Here is an 8176-nt window from a genome sequence, read left to right on the forward strand (position 1 = left end):
CTCACACTCTCTGTCTCTCCTGTCTCAAAATAAATAAGTAAACTTAAAAATAAAAAAAAAAAAAGAGGGAAATGGGAGAAAAGCTGCTTCCCCACTGACAGACTTCATTACCTGGGGAGGCGTCAATGAGCCTGCCATTGGCTGTGCCTGCAGCCAATAATAGAAATCCTGTTTTCCTGTGTGCTCCAGATACACACCCGCTGCCCTACCCTCCACAGGTGGTTTGCTCACTTCTTTTAAGTAGAACATTTGCTTTGTGCTCAGAGGTAGAAGTGGGAATTCAAATGTTATGTTTTTTGACTTTCCACTAGGCCTCATGATTTCAGCCCCTTGCTCATTCCCCTGCTCCCAGTCATACTTTGCTCTTGCAAACCCCAGATTTCTTGAGTTTTGCTGAGCTTATGGGCTCCCCCTCTGGCTGCAGAACCCTCTCTAAGGATCCAAGCAGGGATCTGTTTGCCCTGTCGCTTGAATAGCCAGTCATTTCTATGCTTTCCACTTTCTAGAAATGTATGGACATTTTTTACCACTTATAAACTTTCTTCCCGTTTGTTTTTATAAATCATAAGTTTATGACTTTGAAGTGTTATATAGTAAAATCATAATTGGATCTTGGAGAGGTCATTGTGTGCAGCAAATCAACCATCCTGACATACAAGCCATAGAGTTGTGTTTCAGAAACAATATCCCTACAGTACTAAGGTGAATAGATTGAGGATAAACGAAGACAAAAAGAGGGAACCCATTAGGAGTATTTTGGTAATGCAGTGAAGGAATTATGAGAATTCAGTGGAATAGTGGCAATGAACAAAGAGAGGAAGGGGTGGATTCCAGAAATAAAGGAGGAGAATGGAACTTAACGTCAGAATAAATGGAGTGTATTAGTTCGCTATTGCGGCCATAACAAATTACCACAAATTTGGCGGTTAAAACAGTACTCATTTATTACCATCTCACAGCTGTGTAGGTCAGAAGTCCAAGGGGTTCCACTGGTTCTTCCCTTCTAGTCTTACAAGGTGAAATCAAGGTGTTCAGTGGGGCTGGAGGCTCTAGGAAGTAACTGTTCCCAGGCTCATTTTAAGCTGTTTACTGATTCTGTTTCAAGTGGTTATAGGACTAAGGTCCTTTTTCTTGCTGGCTGTCATCTGGAGATGGCCCTGAACTTTTAGCAGCATCCTTTCGATCCTTCCACGTAGCCGAACCATGGTGTGTTGGATTGTTCTCACACTGTTTCAGCTTTCTCAATGACTCTTCTGCCTTCCTCTTTTATTTTGTAAGGGCTCTTGTGATTGCTTGGTTCTACCTAGATTATTTCCCTATTTTAAGATCAGTTGATTAGTATCCTTAGTTCCATCTGCAACATCCCTTCACAGCATTTTCCAGATTACCATTTGACTGAAAAATTTGGGGACAGGAAACTTGGTGGGGGGGGAGGTGACCTTTAGAATTTTTCCTGCCACTAGGAAGATGACCAAAAGGGAAATAAGTAAGAGATGACTTTCAGATTTCTAGTTTCAATGCTGTCACTTAATTTGGTTCCTCAGAGTGTATGCTTGAAGGATCCTTCATCTTAGAAACACTCACTGAGTCAGCATCACAGCATGAGGGAGACTCAGCCAAGTACAAAATTTTTAATCTGGGATAGATTACTATCCTGAGTCCTGAATCCTTACCTACTTTTTCCCCAATTAAACTAGGACAGGAAAGTTACGATAGAAATCCAAGAAAACAAACAAGCAAGCAAATAAACAAATAAGAGTTTTAAGCTTTATAACCACCTCAATAGCTTCCTCCAAGGTTCCTTAGCTCTGTAGAATTAAAGGGCATATCCTAAGCAGAAAGCACTCTCTGAGACAATTAAATGGGACAAAAGAGAATGATGTGGGTACCAGATTCAAAGTCCCCCACGGCTACCAAAGCCTACTAGAGTCTCTCACGGCTCTTAGAGAATGACCTACTATGTTTTGCACTCAGAAGGTAAGTACTCTATTCCCTTCACTCAATCTTCCAATTTCTGTGGTCTATCCTTCTCTCTCTCTGACTCACCTCACATAATAACTTAGGTACTATCAAGCTCTTTTCCTGGGGTAGATGGGCTGACAGAATGGAGGATGAGAAGGGGTGCATGAGAACAAGAAAAGAAAGAAACCATTGTTGCATAAATAGCCCTTATTGATATGTGCTTTCTTTTCTACATAGTCGTATAGTTTCCTTTAAAACAGAAAGACAAAGCAAAGGTACATCTGTACTACTCTGGAATTCAACAATTTGCCTCCATGGATATGTGTATATGTGGTGTGTAAATTCTCATTGTGTCCATAGATATTTTGGAAATCCTGTAAAACAACATATCTGGTTGGCTTTGAGAATAGTCAAATAAACTGCTTTCTATAAGCTAGATGTTGCATTTGGTACACATATTAATAAAGCTCGTGTTTTCTTGGGCAATCGTACCTTTGCTCTCCACAGAGATAGTCTCCCCAAGGAACCTGCCCCATGCCAAGACACAGCCCTCTCTGTAGACATGAGATTGTTGTTCTCTGGATGTTTTCAACAGGGCTAATGAAGTTCATTCACAAATCCTCTTTATTAAAGATTTCACACTGAAGTATCTCTAAACATGCAATAGGACACTATTATTGAAAAGTCTTTGTTTCTAACCACAAGACCAGGGTGATAATTAAAGACATTCCAAGGTGCCCTCCTCATGTGGGTAAGAATTAAGAACCCCCTCTCTGTGTGGTAAAAGCCTGCAAGGGGACAGACTTGGGGAACAGTGCTCTGTCATCAGCACAGATTCTGAGAGTGCTTTCTGTAAAAGTCTAGAATCCACATACTATATTGTGAGGTTCATAAATGTCTTGCTATTTAAGCCTTTTTTGTTAATGCTCTTCAGAATAGAAATGGCATACCCATCATGTGACAGAGCCCTGCTTTTAACAATACTCTGTTTATAATTGCCAACTAATTTCCCAGGATGAAGAGCAATCCATTAGGTGTTTGAACTGATATTTGTATTATTATTTAAAAAAGTGCTATGTATAGGCTATGGTAAAATACTCATCTTGAGAGAGCTATTGTTGAGAAATTTGTGTGCTAGATCCCATGAACATATTGCAAAGCCATTTCTCGAAAGATTAAAATGGGAAAATAAAGCACATCTTAATTGGAATTTGCTATTAGATTTTACACGCCTATTCTAAAGTCATCTTTTCTCCAGTTTTTAAATAGAGGAATTTTGTTTTGATACCCAAGAATTTCAGACCAGGCATTTTCTCACGTTCTCTGTGAAGTCAATTTAAAAGCACATTAGCAGTACGTGTGGATTTAGTCAGGGAATCAAGATGTGAAATTTTGAGCATATTTCTCCAAAGGTAGACTGTCTTCAAATGATGACTGTGAAAGTAATTTATTCCAGCCAAACACGCTTCCACATATTGTTAACGGTACTATGTGCTTCAACTCATTTAACAGCTTTTTAATTCAGTAGTTATTCAGATTTAATAGAGCCATTTCTTCATCATTTTGCATTTAGTGATAAATGGTGCCGGAATTTATGATAAATTAAGCTGCAAAGGACCATGTTAAAGTTATCTTAAGGGTTTCACATAAAAAGAATCAGCACCTATTTTGTTCAGAGCAGTCACCTGAAAGTTCACGTGGTGAAAAGAGCTTCTTACTGGGTATAAACTATGAGCTCTATTTGAAAGTGAAGTTTTAATTATACTTTTCCCTCACCACTTACCATTGGCAGTGGCCATCCAGCTGGGGGACTGGCAACACGGATGCTTTAAACTAGGGGTTCTTTCTTGTTTTAATATTGATTTAACAAGTGGAAGAACATTCATGTGGGAGCTTTGATGAAAATCCTTACATAACAAGCCACCAGATACAGGGGGCAACTTTGTAAAAGTTTGGTGAAGAGATGAGGCATCAAGGGGACATGGGAGAGATAAATTGGGCAGGGCCAAGTGGTGGGAGAGAGGGGAGGTGTAGTTGGACAGCCCTGCCAATTACCAGCCCTATTATCCTTTCTCCTTCCTACTAATGCACTCGCTTAACAGCTACCACAAAGGGAGATGAGGGGCTGAATTCACAGGTCTCTCCCTTTTCCCTTTTCCCATAGGCACGTTTTGAAAATGGAAAAAGAAAAAAAAAAGGGATCCCTTGTCTAAAGTATCGAAAATGGTTTGTAGCCATTAACTCTACAATTTCCCAGACATGTTAAATGTATAGACTAACTTAATTAGAAATTTCCCCCTAAGTATCTAGAGTCCCAGACAGGTGAGCTGGTCTGGTTGGTCAAACAAGAGGCACTCTATCAGGAGAGAGATCGGGATGGCACTATGCCAACCGAAAACCCGCTCCTTGAGGTTAAAAACCTGCAGGTCACTCTTGATAATCAGTGAGAGGACGGGGAGAACCCGCCCGCAACACGTTGCTTTGCACCGAAAGCCGTGGCTCGTGTCCCCAAACACCCATGCATGACACACCTGTGCCCATAACTCTGCAAGCAAAACATTTGTAAGGGGGTAAGGAGTGCCATGTGCATTTCTTCATTTGAGCAAAGCGCATCCTCATCATTCACGTTTGGGTTTTCGGAGTGAGAATTTTCCTATTACTCCATGGTTGTTTTTTTTTGTTGTTGTTGTTGTTGTTTGTTTTTTTGTTTTTGTTTTTGTTTTTTTTGTTTTGTTTTGTTTTTGTTTTTGCTGTCATTTGACTCAGCTATTACGGAGCCCCTTTTATTGAGAACCTATTATGTGAGAGGTACTCGGCACATAAAGACGGAAGACGGTCTCCACTGGTCCACGCTAATCCGTAGGGATTGAAGGACATTCTGCTCTCACCACGCTGGGAGAATTGGTTGCAAACCGGGTTAATGTTCGGCTACCAGAAACAGCATTTGCTTGACAACTTAAAGGAAGGGCCAAAACACGTTTGGAAAATGGCCCAACACTCTCCCTAGCCTTACCCTGAACGTGCGCCGGGCCTCTGCGCTTAGTGTCGGTTCGCGCAAGCGTTCCCCGTCCTACCTATGGCTTTTTATAGGGCGTTAGCAACCATTGTGAAGTGCTACCTCTGTGCCGGGCAGTATAGCAAGCGCTTTAGATACCACATCCTGTTTAATGGAACTTTTTAAAAATGGAGGATTGAGAATCCGAATGCTCAGATCACAAAACTAGATAGAAGTCGCTTGACATTTCCACTTGCAGTCTTCAGAATGAAGGGAGTTTCCTCGAAAGCCCTTTCCAGCTATAATAATTCTATAATATCGTGATTGTTGATGCCTTCCTAAGTGCTTCATGAGGGCAAGATTAATACTTATTTTTGTTAACTCTCTCACGTCCTCTGCTCTATGGGTGCTTGATAAGAGGAAAGGAATTGAATTAGATTACTTAAAGAAATGAACTTCATTTTTAACAGACGGATTAGATTTGGAGACTAAAAATGTACTAGCTCTTTATATAAAAAAAGCTATAAAACTGTATGTGCATACAATTTTCCCAGATAGAAGCATTTTTGATTTCTTAATAATTCCTGAAAGGTGTTACTGAACTGCAAATATTTAGAAGAGAGATATTTGGCCTTCAACAGTATGATTTTAAACCCCTAAAAATATAGGTACTCCTAAACTCCTAAAAATATTTCTAGCTGTAATGAAAATGCCCATTTTGGGGGAGCATTCATATACATACTTAACCTGAAAATGGCACACTGAGGATTCCTACTCATTAAATTGCTCATTGCACTGTCCAGAGCCACTGCCCACCTTCCTGGTGTGTATGCTGCTTGTTATCTTTTTTCTGGGCTGTTTATTCCGCAAAGGGCAGTTGCAAAAGAGTTGGAAGCACTTTTTAGTGCTAGGCCATTCTCTAGCTTAAGTTCATGCCCCTTGCTTCTCATATTTAACAGAAGCTCAGATAGCCTGCAGCATCTGTCCTTTCGGCTCCCTTCAGGATTGTGTACATTTCTTTGTCCTACCGTCATTTCGCAAACCACAGAGTTTCTTTAAATAGCAGCCCTATCCCGGTAGAGTTAGGAGGAACTATCATGCTATAATTTGAAGAATATTCTGCTTCAAAGTAGATCGTCCTAATTGACTAAGATATTTGAGACCTACGTTTTATTGCTGTGTTTCTGTTAAGAGGAAGTGGATATGACCATGCTTGTGCAAGAACATTTTAAAAAGGGAATATTGCTTCTTTTTGTCCATACTTGGTTAGTGTGATCAATTTCACCGATGGAGTAACAATGCAACCTTCCTTCCAAGCCCTCCCCGCCCCGCCCTGCCCCACACTCAGATATTCAAAACACAAACAAGCAAATTTGGCTACCTTATAAAAGGTAAACAAGCAAACAAACAACTGAAAATTTTGGCTACTTGTTTACAAAATGTAGTACTTACAGATATTTTAAAATAGCTGTGTGTTGGCATATTCCAAATAAACAATAAATACATACGTACATGCCTCCTCCATAAATGAATAAAGAAGCCACAGTTTATGTCTATCATAATGTTTATCAAAAAGAGAAATTTCAGAAACATGAAATTCACTCTCACTTCACTTCATTTGTCCCTAGATTTAGAAAAGTTATCGATCTGTAAAGATAATAATTCTAAAAGCACTTCATTAGGATTACATACTGTTTTGGATGTAAGGAAAATTTGACTCTATAATAGTTGTCTCGATTTTATGAATCAGTAAACTGTTTCCAACTTTATTTTTTACACACATGTCAAAAAATATCTATAGAAGATTACACAGTGTTTCACTCTGCATCCAGAGGCTGTGATGAAGTATAATCAGATCTGAAGCCGGTTCCTTTTTCCATGTTCAGTTTTTCTGAAGGCACGTTTGTAAATGGAGAATCCTTTTGAGATTCTTCTTGTTCAGTCTCAGTGGTTTTGTTCTTCCTTTTACAACGAATTGCAAAATGCCATTTAACTTCAAGGTTTCTCATCGTGCAACTGTACTGCTACCCACCTTTTTATTGACTGCCTTTCCTTGGTTTTTTGTTTCACCAGCAAGATTCTCACCTTGCTGCGCATTCTTTCCACTCGGCCATCAATATATAAAGTAGAGAAACCTTTCTAAGTCCTGATGCTTACAGCTGCATTCCACTTATCACTTCTTTCCATCCTCGGAGGGAAACTCTATCTGAACTGCCTGAAGTGGCTGTTGCTGGTGTCTTTACTGCTGTTACATGGAAGCCTTTTTAGAATACTATCATTGAAAGCCTCCTGAAGCTCGGTAAAGGATTGTCAGGTTGGATCAGCTATATTCATGTTTCTTTGCCTCAGTGTCTATCTCTGCCTCCCGCTTCCGTCCCCAGTTTTCTCCTTCCTTTTAAATTTGTGACAATGAGGTCGGTAATATTTCGATGGGAGGCTCACAAGGATGAATTTGGATAAATCTGAATATGTTTTGTTCTTGGTTCTACATTCTAATTTATGTAAGTTACTGTTGTTTTTGAACACAATCATCATTAAATGTACATTTCATTTAGACATTTATATACATATATTTATAATAGGTGTAAACATTTACATATATATTTAATTTTTTAATGTCTATTTATTTTTTGAGAAAGAGAGAGACAGAGCATGAGTGGGGGAGGGACAGAGAAACAGGGGGACACACAGTCCAAAGCAGGCTCCAGGCTCTGAGCTGTCAGCCCAGAGCCCAATGTAGGCCTCGAGCTCACAAACCACAAGATCGTGACCTGAGCCAAAGTCAGACGCTTAACTGACTGAGCCACCCAAGCGCCCTATATATTTAAAAATATACATATGTTTTCCTTAAATAAAAGTGTCTCTATGTGTGTATATGTATATGTACATATATGTTGAGTACATAGGTATACACGTATGTACATGTGTACGTGTTGTATACATGCATGTGTATGTATATGTGTGTGTGTTTCTTTCCTGTAGGAAGAATGTATTTTTATTCGAAATTAGTTAATCATCTCTACTAAATATCAAGAGCATGCTTCATTAAACAAGGGTTAAGAAATATATACTATATGAAATAAAGTTCTAAAATACACAGATATATCTATACGTATGTATACATACATATTCATGCATTTCATTGTGTCATGTGTTTATTGTAGTATGTATGTAAATATGGATATGTATATAAATATGAATGCATAGATATGCACATTA

This window comes from Panthera uncia (genome assembly GCF_023721935.1).
Source record: "Panthera uncia isolate 11264 chromosome C1 unlocalized genomic scaffold, Puncia_PCG_1.0 HiC_scaffold_3, whole genome shotgun sequence".
NCBI classification, from domain to species: Eukaryota; Metazoa; Chordata; class Mammalia; order Carnivora; family Felidae; genus Panthera; species Panthera uncia.